Raw genomic sequence first — 21651 nt, 5'->3', positions numbered from 1 at the left:
AACTGATAGTTTAGGTACTAAACACGTAAGGTACTAAAATGAAACAAAAACTAAATGTCAGGTATGATTTTGAAACAATTAGAAGTTTAAGTATTAAAATGAACTAAAACTAATAATTTAGATACTAAATGTATAATTTACTCTTATAATTATTAAGGATGATAATAGATCATGTTGATTCAAAATAACTTTGAAACCTTACCCAAAATTTAAAAGTACAATTCATATTTTTTTTAAATTAATCACTGATATTCGATCTATTGACCGACTAATCCATATCGGGTATTGCAGAGGCGAGAGCGACCCTCCCAATCCATTTTGCTCTATTCGCAAACATTAGGATTCGAACCCCTAACCTTGCTTAAGAGGCCTAATGTCTCATCCCACTAGACCAACTAGTTGTTGGTAATTCATATAGATCTAACTCAACACAATTATAATAATTTTTTTTATAAAATAGAGAGCTAATCATATAGATATATATTATAACAATTACTCTTAAAGATATAAAAAATAATTATATTATTATCTCGAATTAGATCGAAATATTTTGTATCTTAAATTTAAATTAAATCCGATATTATTATTCTCAAAATAAAAGTATAATCTTATAAAATTAATACGACTTATAAGATTTTATTTCCATATGTTATTTCAAAACAAAAACATAAAAGTTTTACTTTTATCGTGATATGAGTTACATCGATTAAATAACTTTATCATGACCAAACCCAAAAAAATTAAAGAAAAATATTTTTTGTAAAATAAATTATATAAAATAAGCATACTCTAAAATCAGCCACCATACATATATGTTACTTTTTAGTTGATATTTGGCCCATAAACCATTGGAACAACACATTTGCCCTTTTGAAATTCATTAAACATTATAATGTAGAAAATAGTTAACATATTGTTATAATATAAATTTATATTTTATTATTAACGTTGAACTTCTTGAGTAGGTATATTTTTCTAACAATTCTTCTACAATTTAGAAGGTGATGGGACTGTCAGAATTTAATTTATAATGATAATGTACACCGATCTTATTAGTTGGAACTTCTAAAATAATAATAATAATAATATACCTAAGATTTAGTGAAAATAAACATTTATTTCAAAATTAACTTAAATATATTTTATATAATTTAAAAAAAAATAAAAAGTCGATATGCAATCGGATTCAAACTTTTAAAATTGAATTAAAAAAAAAATCAGAATACTGATTAAAAAAATCAAAACCTTTTGGAGAGAAAGCGTAAGATATACAAAACGAAGCTCAAGTGGCGGGATTCCTGCATGCAAAACGATATTCAGCGGCGATCCGAGAGCCTCGCTGTCTCTCTCCTTTTGCTCTTTCTTTTCAAGGGAGAGCAAAGCCAAACAAACATCAAATAAACCCTTTCGATGCCATCATCAATGCCTCCTGCTCTTACCTCTCTCGCCTTCTCTCTATTGACACCTTTCCTTCTCCTTTCCTTGCTTTTCACTTCTCTTTATCTCATGTGAATACATTGCACTGTAATCATCATTTCTTCCCTTCAACTTTCCTTTTCATGGATTTTAATTTAAACCCCTTATCCATCTTTTTCCTGGGTTTTATTTTTCCTATATATGCATTTCAATTTTTTTATTATAATGACGCCTCAGCTTTCTTTTTGTTCTTTTATGCAGATGGATTTTGTTTTTTGAATTTGGGATGTGGGTTTGAAAAGATTTCAGGTTCGTTCCTTTATTGATTTGCTTTTCTTTTTCTTTTTATTGGATGTTTAATTTGGTATGTAAATGAGCGTAAATCAAATATATTTATATATGGGATATTAGCACTAAGATGGTTTTGTTATATTTTTAAGATTGGATATCTTTCGGGATCCGTTCTGGACTTAGGCCACCTTTGCTTGCTATTTAGGAGAACGAGGCTAGCTTGTCTATGATTCAATTAGACCCATTGATTGATTTTTCAACATACATGTTAGCAGTTAGCTTCTAACAAACTGCAAATATTTTTTTTATCATTGTTGTTATGGCTTTGCGTCAAACTTTATGTGCTTTTATCGAGTTTTGCTTTTTAAAGCTGGGAGACGATTGAAAGCTGTGTTTCTGTGACAGTGAAGGAGAAGGAGAGGTCTAAATTATAATGGAGAAGAAGAAGTATCCAATTGGACCGGACTATTATATACTGCATGAGGAGGTGGGGCACGGTGTTAGTGCTTCAGTGCGCCGAGCTCTCTGTATACCCTTTGATGAAGTTGTTGCAATAAAAATTCTTGATTTTGAACGTGATAATTGTGATCTGGTAATCCCTTGATTCCAATACCGATATTGATGGTCTTTTAAGTTTACCGTCATTATTGTTATTTTGTGTGTGTTGGACTGGGGGGATATTGGTTCTTCATTTACTGAGTTTTGGATTTGATCATATGTTTATCGGATTCAAGTTCAATACCGTGTAAGAATGGATCAATATTAAAAAAATATTCTGTTGAGTCGTTTGTACTGCACAAGAAAGAGCTACTTCGAAAATTTTCTGTATTAGCTATTTGATGAGATTTCGCATTTTAGAAAAAGCATCTTTGATATTTGAATGATCCCCTTTTCTGCAACTCCTAGATTTAACCCTTTGAAACTTAAAAGTTCATCCCTTCTGTTTCTTCATAGATGATAAAGTACATGACAATTGATTAGTGAACATTCTGCAACAAGCCGATAATACTTAATCAATCTTGGTTTTGCCTACTTGATCTTGGCTCAGCATTTTTTTCTTTAATAGGTAGATATTGATTGTTAATATCTGCTAATTTAGATTGTCAAGGGACACAAATTCATGTTTATGTAGGAGGGGCACTTCTCTCTATATAGAGATGGTGTAAATGCAGGTGCATTTGGTCAACTCAAGTTCAATCAATCATTTGAATTTGCCTAGGGTTAATCTAAGTTATAGATCAATCATGTTCATAGGATCAATTGTGGAGAAAGGTTCTTTTCACTGAAAACATAGCTAGTATACTTTGAGTTTGGTTGAGTGCCTTTGCATCAAATATGATTGTTCCAAACTTGTTAAATCTAATTCTGCCTCTTTTTTCCCTAGCTTCAGCTAATAAAAATTTCTAGTTGTTTTGATATCATTGTCGTATTGTGCTTGTGTAGAATAATATTTCTCGTGAGGCACAAACAATGGTCTTGGTTGACCATCCAAATGTTCTTAAATCACATTGCTCCTTTGTTAGCGAACATAATCTATGGGTTGTCATGCCATACATGTCTGGTGGATCTTGTCTTCATATACTAAAGGCTGCATATCCTGATGGTTTTGAGGAGGTAGTTATAGCAACAGTACTTCGTGAAGTGTTGAAAGGTTGAGTATCTTCATCATCATGGGCACATACATCGGGATGTTAAAATAAGTATATGATCTTCATGATTTAGATCTGTTTTGCGTGCATTTAACTTTTAGTGATTATTATAGTTTGTATTTGTCATATGATTTGAACTATACACATGTAAAACTTGGGGTTTTAAAAATGAGCTCTTAATGGTTCACTTTATTTTTTCTCTAATTTTCTATAATTGAGCAATTTTATTTGCAAGCTAAGAGACATACATGCTGAAACTCAGTTAGTAAAGATAGTATATCTGCTATTACAGAGGTTCCGATTTCTGCAATATATATTTGAGTTTGTTATTTTGTATTGTTACAAGTGGATGATTTTGATTTCTTTGTTGTGAACTTCATTAATTCTTATAAAAGCTGCAGTAGTTGTTTCCTATGTAAAAATATAGTAATCAAGTCCTTAGTTCCTGAATGATCTTTTCCAACAGGCTGGGAATATTCTCATCGACTCCAAAGGTGGAATCAAGTTGGGGGACTTTGGTGTTTCGGCTTGCATTTTTGATTCAGGTGATAGGCAACGCATGAGGAATACATTTGTGGGGACACCTTGCTGGTATGTTTACATTATTATGTCAATCTCATTCTCTTCATAGTTCTTAGATAAGATTCCTGAGTGCCAAATTTTATTGAGTTACTAGTTATAGAGCATCTCAATTTGAAAAGATGTCTCACTGGACTCAAGGGAAGTATTATCTTCCTGTTTGAATGACAAAGTTTTATTGCTTCTTATAATCTATAGTCTAATTCCGTCTCCATGATTTTCAGGATGGCACCTGAGGTTATGGAACAGCTGCACGGTTATGATTTCAAGTAAATCTATTGTTTTATCAAAAGGTACATTTATGCTCCTTAAGTGGCATTATGTTGATGTTTATTTGGCAAAATCCATGTAGGGCGGATATCTGGTCGTTTGGTATAACTGCACTAGAGCTTGCTCATGGCCATGCTCCTTTTTCAAAATATCCTCCAATGAAGGTGGATAGCTTCTGTGGCCCCCTTTGACATAAACCTGATCTTTTACCAGAGAACAAAAGTTATTCTGATTTATAGCCTGTTTGTTGTTCTTAGGTATTGCTTATGACTTTGCAAAATGCACCTCCCGGCCTGGATTATGAAAGAGATAAAAAGTTTTCTAAGGTATGCTTTAATCAATCCATAACTTTCAGTAGTTGGATTTAATTTGATATTGTGTTCATGTTGTGTTTCTCTTTCTCGTCAGTCTTTCAAGCAAATGATTGCTAGTTGCTTGGTGAAAGATCCTTCAAAAAGACCTTCAGCAAAGAAGTTATTAAAACATCCTTTTTTTAAGCAAGCAAGGTCAAATGATTTTATAGCTCGGACACTTCTAGATGGTTTGCCTGCTCTTGGTGACCGTATCCAGGCATTGAAGGTTAGCATGCTACTTTCTGGCATATGGTTCTTAGTTTGTTATAATTAAGCCTTCCACTATGTTTCAGTTTCTATGTTATACTTATGAATGCTATCATGCTGAAACATAGAGAAAAGAAGAAGATATGCTTGCACAAAAGAAAATGCCAGATGGTGAAAAGGAAGAATTATCACAGGTTAGGACTTTAAAACTTTACTTGAAATAAGTGGTCTTGATGATGTTCTCATGTTAAGTCATGATTATTGAATTAAATGATTAAATGAACTCAATACTGGAGTGTGGGCTTTGGAATGCAATTTCATACGACTTCAATTGGTAAGGATAAAGTGTATTTTTAATTTGTCAATTTATTTTGCCTATTTGTAGTTTTACTCTACTCTGTCATGGATGCATGTTCTACTTCCTTTCTCGGGTGTAATATCTTGTGCAACTGTCTACTGTTAGGATTTTATGATCTAATGTTCATAATTTTTATATCCTTTTGTAATGATGAGCAGAGTGAATATAAACGAGGGATAAGTGAATGGAATTTCAATCTTGAAGATGTGAAAGCTCAGGCTTCCCTGGTACAGTAATGGTTGCTTTCCTTCCATCCTTTCCATGAAACTTTTCTGGTTATTTTAAAATGCACAAAGAACTTGAACTCCCTCCCTGGCTAGTTCTTTGTGCATGCTTGACGGACAAGAGAAGCAATCAGAATTTCACCCTTCTCTAGCCACACATAAGGTATTTCAATATTATTAGTTTTTGTTTCCCTTGTTTCCCTTGCAGTTGGTCATTTCTTCTTTTCTACAAGATCTTTTATTTGGGCGTGGTTCATGATGGTCTACCTTCCACAAGAAGATAATTATCTGGGCCAGAATCAACCAGTTCCTTGTGCAGCAGTTGAACCAACAACAAATATTGCAAAGTATGTAATTTAGATATCTGACACGTATGCTATATTACATTTTGTTATCGCTTTCTTCCAAATATAGAAAGTTATAAGAACATAGCACACATATATCTGTGTTGGAAAAAAATGCAATAGTTTTTTTTTGATAAGAATTTCAGGCCTCATTAAAAACCCCCTTCTTGATTAATGGAGCTTGTAGGGAAGCTCCTTAATCAGCGGAAGGAGGAAAAGAGTGCCTTAGGATTTTATTGAAACAGAAAATTACATAAGATTCACACAAAATACAACCAAGAAAACACCCCAACAGAACCAAATAAGCTGAAAACACCCATAAAACATCCAAACTAAAAACACAGAAACAGCGAAAACAACAATAGTAACCCCCTAACAAAACACAGAAAAAGAAGAAACAACTCTAAACAACCATCAACAACTTAACTAACTCAGCCTATGCCTTCTTTAGCTAAGGCATCAGCCTCTAAATTGGCCGTCCTATTAACCCATCTAACAACACCTTCAAAGGCCTTAAGCCTATGAACAATATCTTTAATCAAGAAGGCATATACAACAGGACATAATTCAACCCCCTTTATCCAATCCACAGCGACCTTACTATCACTCTATATAATCAAACGGTCCTTGATCCTCTCTCGATGGGATGCAAAGAAAGCCAACCCCATAAGAATAGCCTTTAACTCCATCAACGTAGGAGGTCCCAGACCAGCAATTTCCTTGAAATAGGCTATAGTAGAACCTGATGAATCTTTTAAAACACCTCCTAGTCCGCTTTTCTTCCAATCCCATGTAGTGGCAGCATCAACATTTAATTTAACAAAACCTAACGGAGGAGGAGACCAAGGCAAAGAGGAAGTAATCTTACTCGAGTTTATAGAAACTAAGTCCCCAAGAGAAGGATCGGAAATGAGTGAGTCCTTAGGGATAGGAACTTTATACTTTGCTAAGAACCAAGAAGCAAGCCTAAATCTAGCTAAAAAGAAGAATTCTGCCTTATCAAACTTTCCCCCTTCAAACACCACGAAATTCCTCATTTTCCAAGTGGTCCAAAGAATGACCCCTGGAATAAAAGGCCACATCAAAGAGTTTGACTTTAATCCATCCCAAGCTAGAAAGAAACTTTTAGCATCCGCTGGTAAAACAGAACAAATCCTCCAATAACTTAAAAATTTATTCCAAAGGGACCACACCACCGAACAAGAGAAAAACAAATGAGAGGGAGACTCATCCGACATCTTGCATAGGGGACATAATACATCTTCAATTCCCTGAACACCTCTTTTGACAAGTTCAGTCCTAACAGCCAGCTTCCCATGAGCAATCTGCCAAAGAAAACACTCTACTCTTGGAGGCAGTAGGCCTCTCCAAATAAACTTCTTCCAGAAAAGTACCTCATCCAATCCCAAAGTCTCCGATGAACATAGATTAACAGCTGATCTAACAGTAAAAACCCCATCTCCAGTCCCTTTTCAAAGCACACGATCAGGAAAATCCGAAGAGAGCGAAAAATTCGAAATGATAGCCAGCAAGTTAGACCATTGTTCAAGTTCCCAGTCATGAAGAGTTCTTCTAAATTTAACATCCCAAGTCCAAATGGAAGAGATATACTCACCGAATTCAGATAATTTCCCAAACTGATTTAAGGAAATAGTAAATAGTCTTGGGAAAATGACAACAAGTGGATAATCCACAGCCCAAATATCTTGCCAAAACCGAATATTTTTACCATCACCAACATGAAAACTACACATGCTTCTAAATTTAGTGCCAAAGAAGTCTTCTTTAAAATAATTATTAAGCAATGATCTCCAAATCCAGGATACTTTAGGAGGTACCTTACTGTCAAGAGTTAAAACTGAAGAATCGAGTCTATATTTGGCACAAACAACTTCCCTCCAAACTGCATCCCTAACATTGGCAAACCTCCAAGTCCATTTCCCTAAAAGCGCTCTATTCATCAAGTTGAGATTAAGAACTCCAAAGCCCCCTTCACTCTTCGGCTTGCAAACATTGGACCAGCTAACCCAGTGGATTTTTCTAATGCCAGTTCCCCCTCCCCATAGGAAATTTACATGATAGAGTTAAGGGTTTTTAGAACCGAAGCTGGAATTTTAAAAATGGAAAGATAATATGTAGGAAGCGAACAAAGAACCGCCTTGATTAACACTAGCCTCCCTGCTAAAGAAAGAGATGCAACCCTCCACCCGGTTAGCTTGTTAAAAAAATTATTAATGATTGGTTCCCAAATAGCTGCAGAATTCCTAGTAGCCCCAAGGGGAAGCCCTAGATATTCGGAAGGAGATCTTCCAATTGAACATCCAATAGAAGTAGCCCATTCCAGCAGTTCCCCCTCATTAACATTAACCCCAAACAATTTGCTCTTCTTCAAATTCAGTTATAGACCAGAAACCACTTGAAATACTTCTGAATTTGCATTTTCGAAGCACCAGAAAATATAATCAAATCATCCGCAAACTGTAAATGAGACACATATGCAGACCCTTGTTCTCTGCCAATCACCATTCCAGAAAATAAACCTTGAGACACAGACCTTCGTATCAATAGATTAAGTAGCTCCCCTACTAAGTTAAACAGCAAAGGAGACAGAGAGCAACCCTGTTGAAGGCCTTTAGTCATTAAGAATTCCTCAGAAGGTACTCCATTTACAAGAACCGAAACAGAAGCTGTGGTTACACACTGCTTAATCCAGCCCCTCCATCTGGAACCGAAGCCCATTTTCTCCATTATTTTAAATAAAATAGACCACTCAACATAATTGTAGGCTTTCTTGAAATCAACCTTGAATACACAGCCCTTGAGACCATGTTTTCTCCAATAATCCACTCCTTTATTAGCAATTAAAGAACAGTCCAGAATATGTCTCCCTGGTATGAAGGCGAACTGTGTTGGACTAATGATGTCTGAAATGCAACCCCTCAATCTCCTCGACAAACACTTAGAAATGATCTTATACAACCCACCAACTAGGCTAATTGGCCTAAAGTCATCTAGACCGCCAATGTTAGCGACCTTTGGAATGAGAGTGATAAAAGTGTGATTAACCCCATGCTCCCAGTCTTTCCCCAAATAAAAATCATGAAAAAATTTCATAATATCAACCTTGAGGACAGGCCAAAACCTTTTGAAGAAGCCCATATTTAAACCATCCGGTCCCGGCGCTTTATTACTATCACAAGATTGTAAAGTCTCCCAAACTTCCTCCTCTGTAAATTCCTTCTCTAAACATAGATTCTGTTCAACTGAAATACTAGGAAAATTCAACCTTATCTCATCCACCTCTAAAGTCGAATGCTCGTTGAAATTCTTAAAGAAGTGGTCTCTAATAGTGGTCTTAATGACAGAAGGTTCTTGAATAACATTACCCCGGATATTCAACGCATTCAAAGCATTCCTCCTCATCCTAATCGAAGCACAATTATGGAAGAATCTAGTATTTCTATCTCCATCTTCTATCCATTTTGATCTGGACTTTTGGAACCAGATTTGCTCCTCTATTTTATAGAGTCTCCACAATTCTGTTCTTGCTGAAAATAACTCTGCTGCTATTCCACTGTCGACACCATCCTGCACCTGTTTAAAATCCGATTCTAGACTGTGGATCCTCGATTCTAAGGCTGAGATACGAGCCCCTGGAAATTGGTCCCTCCTGCCCGTCCAATTCTTGATATCAGTTTTTGTATTTCTCAGAATACTATAAATTCCAGCCTTCCCCTGCTGATTCTTCCTTTCTTGAATAGAAGATATGACCAAGTCCTCAAACCCTTCTTCTTCCATGAGATAGTTAAAAAGTTTAAATAAGGCTTCATTTACTGGAAGTATGTGGTTATGTCTGTGTTTGATCATCCAGAGCTAGGTCTGAAAGATCGGATGATGACTCAAGCATTGCCAGTCCCTCAAATGAACTGAATGTGATTTCACCTTGTCATGATGATCACGTTGAAAGCCATCTAGCAGAAAAGGCTGTTCTGGAGCTCAATGGAAAATTTTCTGATAATATGACCAAACCTTCTCATCAAAGTGCAGCAGCTTTAGAGAGCAGCATTACACCAGAAACCCTTGTTCTTCCAATTAAAGGAGAAAGGTTTGGTACTTCAATGACATAATTCTTTCAATTCTCTCGGTTGTAACGCTACTATGTTGCACCAATAGTGGGGAAGCTTAATTTGCTTGTCCGTCATTTTGTAAAGTTCCTCTACCCATACGGTGCCTGTTGTTGCTATGAGATAAAGCATGATATCCTGCTTTTATCTCAACGGTGAAATTCTTATTATAAATCGTATCTTACGATTGCCATGGACTCGCCAGATGCTTCATTTCCAAATTGATAGAATAAGAGCCAAATCTATGATCTGTATTCAGCAATATGATTTGAGTTGTGTGAATCAGAGAGCCGAAAAGTTTCAATCATTAGATATACGTGAAGCATATGTATAATATCATCCCATCCAATCCATTTTCACGTATTAACTGTAATTTATATAGTATCATTGTTGTATCATTGTCATTGTTTTATACACATCATACTATATTTCTGTAGCACTCATTTTATGAAGTTTTCAGTGAAAAGAAAAACCAGCCCCATAATATTTCTGGTCTCAATGGAGTGGTAGTAGAGGAGGATACTATTTCAGAGCTTCCTTCTAAGGCATCTACTAAATCATCAGGTAAGTGTTAATTGTTCACTCTCCGGGTTTTGTGTTTTGGTTGGTTGATTTGATTATTTAACTCTCCTTTCATTTCAAGTGCATTTACTTCCCAAATAACAGAAGTGTAATTGCAGCAGTGAACAATGATGACCTTGAAGAGAAAGTAAAGCCAGCTGTTGTTCAGCAAAGGGGTCGTTTTAAGGTTACATCTGAGAACCTGCAATTGGAGAAGGTGATTTAGATCTTTCTGGTCTGGAAGTTGCTTCTTTTGCCCATAAAGGATATGATTTAGCCTCCCCTTTTCAGGTTGCGGCATCTCCTGTTCTACAAAAGAGTCACAGCATGCAGGTTGGTAGTTCAGAGGTCGGTACATAAGTGCAAAATTATCTATTAAACCCAACTGTAAAACCAGCAACTCATTTTGTATTACTTTGGTAAATGCACGATTAGGAATTTGACACCACAGTTCTCAATAGTTTGCTCTAGTTATTTCCTTACAAACTTTTTTTGCTGTTAGGAGCAACACATAAAAAAAGGAAAACAATTTTATTTGCAAACTTGAGTGCAAGAATCCTAAACACTAAAAGACTGTTCGCATGAAGTGGACAAATCTCCAATACAATAACCAAAATGACTTGATGCTGAAATGAAACTGGTAAAACAGCCTATTTGTACTAGTAATCTTCTGATAGAATTTCTTAATGTTTTGGTTTAGTTACGTCATGCTCGGCAAGTATTGGATCCTTAGAAGGTAAATATTATGTAGTTATCAAGAACTTCAGAAGTATTTTCTGCTGACCAAAGTAATATCAAGTCAAAACCGTTCATCTTAGAAAAGAGAATAAAAACAGGAGTAGTAAATGATCTTGGAAGAATATGTACCATTTCAGTCATCCCGAGAAGACATTGAATGCCTTATAAACCTGGAAAAAGAACATATCTATAGCCTTTATTTGCTTATAACATTTATAACGTCAAAGTTATGGGTTATGCAGTACATGGGCCAACATCCTTCACTTTCAGCAGCAGCACTATCAGTGGTAACGCCATCTGATGCTGCTTCATCATCATCAGCTCCTGCTACTGCATCATCAACCCCTCCAGCCACATCATCCGCTCCAGCCAATCATCTTTTTCCATTGTTGCAGTCTGTTCTGGATACAAACATTCTTCAAAGGGTAAAGTTACCCATATATTTTTGCCATTGTTTCCACTGTATCTGTAAGCTAATGTCTCTTGGCTTATTCTTTTCGACAGGATAATATTCTGAATCTAATGAAGCAAATTTCTGGTTGCGACTCTGCAGGTGTTGAAATTTACACTCCTTAAATACTCCTATTCCTCTCTTTTATAAATGCAAATTAGATGATCTTCCTTCTTTTTCTCTGTTACTTAGCCAACCGTCCATTTGATGGAGCATGCATGCCAACCAATTTGGCGGTCTCAGACAAATCTTTGGTAAGTCATATAGAGCTCTATGACTGTCAGTATAAATCTGCCAATATAATCTCTGAAATATGTCTCGTACCATGAAAAAGTTGTGAACCTGCAGTTTATCGTCAACAGGTTTAACTTACTCTTAGAAAGCTCTACAGTAGAGTTCCCATTAACTTATATTGGCAGTTTATTGGAAGGCCAGAATTCCCATTTTTTTCTTTGGCATTGGTTTGTATGGTTTGCTGTCAATCATTATTATGCTATCATACATTAAACCTTATCTTACACAATTAATTATTCCATCATCGAACTACATGATTTCGAGCTTTGCACGAATGACCACGAATTTAGAACTTCATCTTGCACAATTTATTTGGAAAACATATTTTTTGAATTGCAGTTGGAAGTAGCTCATGATAGGGAGAAGGAGTTGCTTCATGAAATATCGGAGTTACAGTGGAGGTATTCAGAATGTCATGTGCATTCGATTATCTTTTTGCTTCTTAATTTTACCATCTCAAAACATAGAAACTTGTCTAAACTTTGCTTTGCTATATGTTGGCTCATTTGTGCTCAAGAAGAACTGCAAAAATATAAAACAGATAACGCTCAGGTTAGTTCCTGAAATACTTTGCTCATCTGTTGCGCTCTTCTTAATTCTTACTCGGAAATCAGCTACAGCTGCACATTTCTTAGCCTTAAAAGTTCAGGTGTAAATTTATTTCAAACCGGAGCATCGAGGAGGTGGAATGATTTCTTAAAACGTACAATTCAGGCAAAAGCTAAAACGGGAAAAGATCATAAACAAATATGACCAAAAGACAGGTTTGGTAAGCTCGATATTCGCTTTGGCATAAACAAGGTCATGATTTAAAGTGATGAGACTCGAACCCTGAACTTGCTGGAGACTAGTTTTTAAGCTTGGAATTTATAGGTTGACACTTTCTTTTAATCATATATAGGCTGTTTCACAGCATTTGCTGGTAAGAAAAATTATTTGAACTGCCTGATTTGTTGTACATTACACTTTATATGTTCTTTTATAGATATGTAAATACTGAACATAACTTTTAACTTTTATAGGCAAAAAGATGCATAAAATCAAAAGCAAATGTCTTGTTATTGATTTTTAGTTTGGTATGTATATGGAAATAATACTGATATTTAACAGAGAAGCAAATCAAAGTTTGATGGGTCTTTCATTTCCTCATGAACTAATCATAAGTGAAGAAATCATGTTAAGCACGACATTATATGGTGGCCAATAAATCGAGCGAGGGCAAGCCCCCCCAAATTTTGATGATTAGGGCCCCTCGATAATTTGTCTCCCATTTTTTTTTATAATCTCATTTATATTAAATTATGAAAAATAGTTTTTTTAATTGAGATATTTTAATTTAATCTTTTGTTAGTTTATTTTTATTTCAACAATTTTTAGTTATTTCCCAAACTATAATAGTTTTGCTTCATCCATTTTTATAATTTTATATAAAAATAAATTATTAAAATATTCATTTAAAAGAAAATCAATTTCTTTTTTTTTTTGATAAAAAATCTCTAGTTTTATTAAAAATATAAAATGTCTAAAATTACAATGAAGATTTACAAGCATAATCGTAAACCTAAAATATAATTATGATATTTTCATATTACCATTTAGACAAAAACTAATCACCTAGATCATATAAGAACCAAAGAAGGAAAATGTTAGAAAACTTAACCAAAAATATCGAATAAAATAAAGATACAAACAAATTTAACTGTATCGGTAAACGAACCACAAAAGGGGATGAAGCTACTGAAAGACCACCGACAAATCGCAAATGAGTCAAGCGACGTGAGAAAGCTATCTACGAATGCAAAATGCGTATTTAAATCAATCAAAGGGTCCAGAGCATGAAAGATCGTCATGAAAAAAAATAAACCAACATTAAAACCGATGTTGCCGTCAATTAAACAAAATTAAAAATTAAAAATTAAATTAATTAATAAAATTGACACAAATTGTAGATAAGAAAGAAAGAAAAAAAGAAAAAAAAAAAAGAGGAGCTAGAATTTTTAATTATTGAATTATGAATAAAAAAATCAAATTCTTATCCTTCTAACGTTTTTAAAATTATTATCTTATGTACTGGTAACTAAAAAAATATTTCACAAGCAGAGTTTTAATGATATGACGTGTCTTATTTAGAGTTCATAATTAGATTTTAGAGTTTAAATTTAAGGTTTGGGGTTATATATTAAAGTTTATGCTTAGGTGTTAATAGCTGAGTGATTGATTTTTTATAAAATAATAATATTAATGACTCTTTTGTTATATTTAAAACTTTAGTGTTGAAAAAAGAAATTTATTCACACTTTATGATCATTTATATGGTTTACTATTGTCTCTCATGGCCAAACAATGTCAAGTCAGTAAGTCAATCTTCTATAATTAGAAGAACGACAGTTAATGATCGATTTGTTATAAAATGGTAATATTTGTGACTTTTTCATTATTTTTGAAACTTTAGTAATGAAAGTTTGAACTTGTTTATATTTTAATGACAATTATGTAGTTTGCCCAGATTAATCGAAAAGAGAAGAAAAAATAAGAAAGATCGATCAAAGAGTAATACCGTAATCTGATAGAAAATTTGGTTTGAAAACCAGAATCCATCAAAGATTTCTTAATGTGAAAAACAGAAGAAAATGTGTTGAAAAGTTCAACAAAAAGTTTCATAATGAGAGAATAGAAAGTGAATAAAACGAGAAGGATGCTCGAGTACGAAGGAATTTAGCAAAACGGCATTCTGTTTCCTTTTTCTACGGAAATTTTCTTCCACTTTCTCGAGCTCCAAACAGGTTAGAGCTCCTTTGCTTTCTGTTGCATTCAATATCCCCATGAAATTCAAGCCTGCTGCCGAAAGCTAGCATTGAACTCTTAGTTCTTAAAATTTGTTGATCCGCATGAGAGTACTTTGCTTTCCGAGTCTATAATTTCCTATTAGCTTCAATTTGTTGAATAAAGAGGAGGTTTCCGTGAAGTGGGCTGAGCTTGTTTTCATGGATTTTGTGGTCAAGTTTATTTCTGAAGAAATATAAAGGAGGTCTTTTTTGTTGATATGGTTCAAGTTTGGTTTTCTTTTTTATTTCTTTGGGTTGTGATTTGAATTTTATTGATTGAATTTTGGAGGCACAAGTTTTAAATCTGTGAGCTTTGTTCTTGGGTTGCAAAGATGCTTTTTTAATGGTGTCCATGGGTCTTTCTGGAGTTGGTGGAACATCTTTAGTGGGGTTTTGGAAAGTGGGTTTTTGGAAATGGAGCAAAGAAACCCTAATTTAATTGGAGTTTTTGGGGTTAAAAGAATTGTATGTGTTTGCATTTCTGGTGCAATAATTTGGTCAGGGATTTTTATCAGTGAATGATGCAGCCGCCTAATCAGCATTCACGCATCAATCTCATTGAATTGAAGGCTCAGTTAATAAAGAGACTCGGGCCTGGGAGATCGAAACAGTACTTTCGCTATTTGAATAAATTGTTGAGCTTAAAGCTGAGCAAGGTTGAGTTCAATAAGGTTTGCTTTCCTGTTCTCGGGAGAGAGAATGTTAGACTACATAATCTCTTAATCTGTTCAGTATTGAAAAATGCTTGTAATGCAAAAGTCCCCCCTCCACCTACGACTATTCATGACAATCTGCAAATTGGGGATGTTCTATTGTCACCTCGGAAATCTGGAGCATCCGTCAGGCTTACTGCCAAGGTGGGTTCTGCTTCTTATGAATCAACAATCACTAGTGATGTTGTTGTATCTGAAAATCGGGATACGACTTCTCGTGATATGCAGAAGCTAGTGCATCATCATCAAGAAATTTTGGGCAAAGCAGATAATGGAAGGGGTGTTGTGCTTCCCAACCCTGAGATAAAGGGATCAGTCAATGATTTTCCTTCTGAAGATGGCAGAGATCGAAGTGAACTTTTGTTTGTTAAAGATGGAAAGGAGCCATGTGCTAGAAGTTCATTGCAAGCACCACTCGGAGTTCCATTATTCTCTATGAGTATATCTGGGTCCGAAGGGCTTTGCCTTTGACAAGTAGTACTAGATATGCCAAGTCATATGACATTGGTGGATTGCTCGACTCTGAGGCACTGAGGGAGCGCATGGAACAAATTGCTTCATTGGAGGGCCTTGAAGGTTTGTCCATGGACTGCGCCAATATATTGAACAGCGGACTGGATGTCTACTTAAAGAGGTTAATTAGGATGACAATTGAGCTAGTAGGAACCAGACATGAATGCAGTTTGAGAAAAAACAATACAATGAAACATCGTTCCTGTGGGAATCTGGTTCAAAATAACAGTTGGAATTTGGAAGCTATAGATGAACAGAGATACAATAAGTTGGTTTCTTTGGTGGATTTCAAGGTCGCAATGGAATTGAACCTGCAGAGGCTTGGAGGAGACCGGCCAGTACTGCTTGAGAAGATATACATGCAGTCATCCGAGGAATAACATTTTAGAACCTGTCTGTCAAAGAGTATTTTATTTGGTAACTTATGCCCCAAGATTCCCCAAAGCAAAAATAAGTTTTCTTGGGTTTCAATGATGCACGTTGCACTCTCTTATCTGATGACCCTCTTGATCAGGGTGCTTCATTTATGATAAAACTATGCCCCTTAAAAGATCAACTAACCAAAAGGTATGAGGAGAAAAGAAAACCCTTAATTGGTGTCCCTGTTTGTACCTTTAGCATTATTTGCTTCACTTAGTTTTTCTTTTTCCTGTAATTTAAAGCCTACGAGGGAAGATCTTACTGCAGTTTTGCAGGAATAATATGTTACCTCAGTTGGCAGACAAAACTGCATGATGTAAAGTTCCAATGTATGCACTTTCAACACTAAAGTCCAGTTGGAATCTTAATAAGTTATGCTGACTTGGCCATTCTCGCTATTTCAATACTTGCTTTGAATCATTTCAATGAACTATCGTCATCATTAATCACTTCAGGAATTTTGTTGTATGTTCTCTAATATGACTTCATGTTGTGTGTTCATTTTACATCAAAATAATAGCTCTATTTTTTATGTTCTCAGGCTCATTGACTGAAAATTAGAAATCTCCGTCAGTCGGTTTCCTCATGTTTCCCTAGTGCAGCTCAGATAAAATGTTTCCGACAAATATATACACTCTTTATTCTCATTTTAGAATATTTCTGCCTTTTCTTCTGCTTTGTGTAAATGCTCTATTACATAAATACTAAGATAAAAAAAAAAACAGAAAGAAGAAAAAGAAAGCTGTGGGACCAAAAAGGTTTAATGGAGAAAATACACAAGAATAAAGTTCCTTTATACCCGTCTACGGAAAACCTCTTTCTTCTCGTACTAGCCTTATCTTAAACTTTTTGTGATGATTTTTTGGTCGTAGTAATTTGATTTTATCACAATTTTACTGAGTCAAGTAACTGCATCCATTATGTTGGTGGTGTTAGGTTTTATCAAATGCCATCAACAACATTTATTAACCTAGATGAGTCTATTTATGCATAGGTCTAAGAAAACAAAATCATTTGCAGGCTCACGCTCCTTGTCGGTGGATCCTTTATATACACCACTGATGAAACCTAAATTAGATAATAGATGTTGAACAAGTAAGACGTGAATGTCTCGGCTGGAGATATGAACACACTGTTATTGATATTTATTAGAAAATATAATAGTAAGAGCGTGAAGTTCGGCATGATTTGAGGAGACAGAACAGGTGTGGGAAGAAGAAGACCAAACAAAGACTTTCCAGAAAGGACGACTGTTGTTGGCAACCATCAGCTCCGTTTCTGATCTCCGCTCCGTTTCTCACATCACCTGCACATCTTCGTACCCACATGTTTGTACATCATCCTGAAGCTTCAACAGGCCTGCTCCTGCTTCATCCGTTTTCCCCTAATGTATGAAAACAAAGTTATCGTTTTTGATTGAAAATAAAATATTGCTTTTCATCGCATCTCAGCTCAACTTTCGGAAAACAAGATAAGATGCGTTGTTACATTACTAAATATTAATAAATATCTTCAATCAAATTTACTACTTAATTATTTGATTTAACTGGTAGCGGCATTTCAGTTGTCATTGAAGGAATGCTTGTTATCTTTAATCTAATCTTTCTCATTTAGTAACTTCAAAACCAAGATTTTAATATTGATATGTGGCTAATAACTAATACATGGATAATATCAAATATTAATAATAAATGGGATTCATGTGATGGGATCTTATTTAGTAAAGAAAGGCTTTTCATTTTTATTATTGTGCAACTTTGTCTATGGCAAGTGAACACATGGTGATAACATTTATTTAAATATATATCTGTAAATGTATTTGGTTATTGATAAGTAGTCTATAGTTAGCGTTGCGGACGTGTCGAAGACACGTATTACCACGACCACGACCACGACCCGACCCGACCACGACCCGACCCGACCACGACCCGACCACGACCCGCGCGAGAGTCCCCTTGTTCTCTATCACTCAACAAGGAAGTGGGAAAGCCAAGCCTTAAATACCATTCCCAATAGTGTTTCCAATACTATGTGAGATTTGAGCATTACCAACACTTGTTCCCAATACTATGTGGGATTGAGCCTTAAATAGTGATATTATTTTTGAATGTTTTGCTTAAATTTGCAATAATCGCGATTGATTGTAGATTGACTTTTAATTATGACATATTTAATCGTATAATACTAATGCAATTGGTTGCTGATTCAGTTGTTTTAAGGTGCATGATTGTTAATTGTTTCCTGAATAATCACATTGTATTGGAAACAAGTGTTGGTAATGCTCAATCCCACATAGTATTGGAAACACTATTGAGAATGGTATTTAAGGCTTGGCTTTCCCACTTCCTTGTTGAGTGATAGAGAACAAGGGGGACTCTCGCGCGCCGCCGCCGCCGTCCGTCTCGGGTCGGGTCGGGTCGTGGTCGGGTCGTGGTCGTGGTAATACGTGTCTTCGACACGTCCGCAACGCTAACTGTAGACTATTGCAACGAATTTGCGATAGTGGAGATCGCATTGCGATTTTGTTGGTCATTTTCGCAAATCCAAAAAAGTTGATCAAAATCGTATATTATCTGAGATTTTTGGTCACTGAGGTTATTTTCTCTTTTTTAATCCCATTGTTTGTCCAGTTTAAACGTAGAGAATATTGTTTTTCTTTTTCTCTTTGATGGTGTTTGTTTTTCAGAGGTAAAGGGTCAGCAGTCTGCGGACCACATTTGCAAGCATCTGCATCAGAAGAGGTAGATCAAAAGTCTGCAAGAAGAAGACTGTTTATTTTTTAACGTCTGCATACTGCTAAAATAAATTGAAATATAAATAAACTGATTTTTTAAACTTAAAAGAGTTTTGCAATAGTGAGATTTAAATAATTTTAGTTTTACAATACTAAATTTAAATAATTCATACAACTACAATAATAATTTTTTTAGAAAAACAAACATCACCTTATTAATTCTATTATAAGTCTCACATAATCACATGTATTATTAGTTTTATAAGTTTTATATAATAAAATTTATAAATGATAATTAAATTATATGATTTTTTTAAATATGCAATTATGTAATACTTTTAATTTTTTAAAATATATATTCATAATTTATTTTTATAATTATGATATTTTTTGAAAATATTTTTTAATTTATCAAATTATTTTATGATTATTTTTTATTTAATTGTGATTATATTTTAAATTTTAAAAATAATTTATAATTTTTTATATTTTAAAATCTTAATTATCAAACAATGAAATCATTTTTTATTAAGCAATGTGATTTAAATACTTACATTTTGTATAAAAATTTAAATATAATTTAAAAATAACAAATCTAAAAAATATTATATTTAAACTTAAATCAAAATAACTAAAATAAATATAAAATTTTAATAATATATAAAATAATTTATATGATATAAAATTAAATATTTATAATATAATATTAAAAATAATATTTAATTTATTTAAAAAATTAATATCTATAATATAATATTAAAAAAATTAATATTTAATTTATTTAAAAATTAATATTAAAATTAAAATCAAAATCAAAAATAATATAAAATTAAATATAAAACATCTTTGAAGAGGTTAGAATACGTTTGCAACATAAGATCACGTCTGCGTCGCGCAGACGTTAGAAGAACTTCTGTCTTCTAAAAAACAAATAGTCTGCGAAGTCCAATGTCTACACGATGCAGACATAAAAACTTTACAGCACAGTAAAAATAAACACCACCTTTGTCTTTAATAGTTGAATCCTTCCGAAACTCAAGAAGGAACAACGATACAGAGAGGAAAAAACAGGGTTGAAACCATTTTGTTGGTCGGGGAATAAAAGAAAATCGGGAATTCAACAATTACAACGAGGAAGAAAGAAGAAGAAAAGATGAAACTCCAAAGGAAGACTAATAGCTTCTGGGAAACTAAGAGCGTTAACTCAGAAAGGCAATGAAAAGGAAAGGAGTGGAAGAAACGCACCGTTTTTGCGAGGTTTAACACGTGAAGAAACAGCAAACCAAAGTCGTCGAACAGGGAAGATCACCTTATCCCACCAATCCATAGAATTTTTCTGATCTCCTTCACTTTAATCTTCCTCGTTCTTTTCTCCTCCTCCCTCGACGATTGTTCTGTGCTTCCGGCCACCGCCAGACCTGCCGAGATCTCCTCCCTCTCAGCCTCCCTGGTCCAAATTAAGAGATAAGAATTAGGAGCATCGCCATATCTATGTGCTTTGCGTGGATGAGGAAGTGGAAAGCCAGCTTGGTTTTGGTTTAATAAACTTAGGTAGTACTAGTAGTCGGTTGTAACTTCCTCCACCATAACCTTCCAAATTATTACAAGCTTAATTCAAATAGCAGTTTATACCAAGTTCGGGCTTTTCTTTTCCGACACGGGACTAAAACATTTTGCAGATGAGACATTATTCTTTCATTTAGAAAAGAATATTGCATCATTCGAAAAAAGAAAAGAATATTGCAATAATAAAACATTGCGACGACCATATAATAATAATAATGATAATAAGGGTATAGTTATCTTTTTAATATTAAAAGATACTATATATTTTAAAATTATTCAAAAATATATAATTATTCTGTTAATATTTAAATTAAACAGATAATAAATATCTTTTAATTTAATCTATTAAAAAAGATATAATTATTTTATTAATATTCAAATTAAAGAGATAATAAATATATTTTAACTTAGAATATTCAAAAAATGATATAAAATTTAATTTAATTATAAAATTCATGAATTAAATCACCTCACTTTTTCTAACATTGAAGAGTGGCTGAAAAGTTTACATTTTTTTTTTGCAATTACAAGGACCATTTGGTAATTAATATATGTACAAATTCATTTTATTTATAATAAAATAATGATGATTCGATCTTATGCCATATATGATATCAAATCTTTCATAGAATGGAAAATGAAAATGTCAATATCCTGCAAATTAACCCATTCCTTCGAGAACCACTTTCATGACATAAACATAAGTAATTTGGACAAGTTACTTGGCTATTTGAATTTGAATGAGAATCAGCAGTTTTGGCCAAGAGTAGTGCATCGATTGAATTTTAAATGAATTAGTCTGTAAATAAAGGGGTTGCTATCAGATTGACATAATTCATGTGGAACTTGGATTTGATTAATGATTAGGTTTGGAAAAAATCATCCTTATGTTGTAAACTAAAATCTAGCATATGTTGTCAGACACAAGAAAATGATGTTCACAAAGAAGTCTGGTAATGAATTCAAGACGTGAGGATTTCACTTGTTGAAAGTAATACGGTAAATTTACAGGAAAACAAAG

The 21651-nt window shown here is 34.0% G+C and overlaps 1 pseudogene; it reads left to right on the top strand.

Annotated features, from left to right (window-relative positions):
• The first annotated feature begins 1571 nt into the window (after positions 1-1571).
• On the top strand, positions 1572-12740 carry LOC120131879 (annotated as a pseudogene).
• The last annotated feature ends 8911 nt before the right edge of the window (positions 12741-21651 follow it).

Source organism: Hibiscus syriacus, unplaced genomic scaffold (genome assembly GCF_006381635.1).
Source record: "Hibiscus syriacus cultivar Baekdansim isolate YM2019G1 unplaced genomic scaffold, ASM638163v2 tig00110556_pilon, whole genome shotgun sequence".
Lineage (NCBI taxonomy): Eukaryota > Viridiplantae > Streptophyta > Magnoliopsida > Malvales > Malvaceae > Hibiscus > Hibiscus syriacus.
Note: the sequence above shows the minus strand (reverse complement) of the source record. Positions and strands in the feature narration are given on the sequence as shown.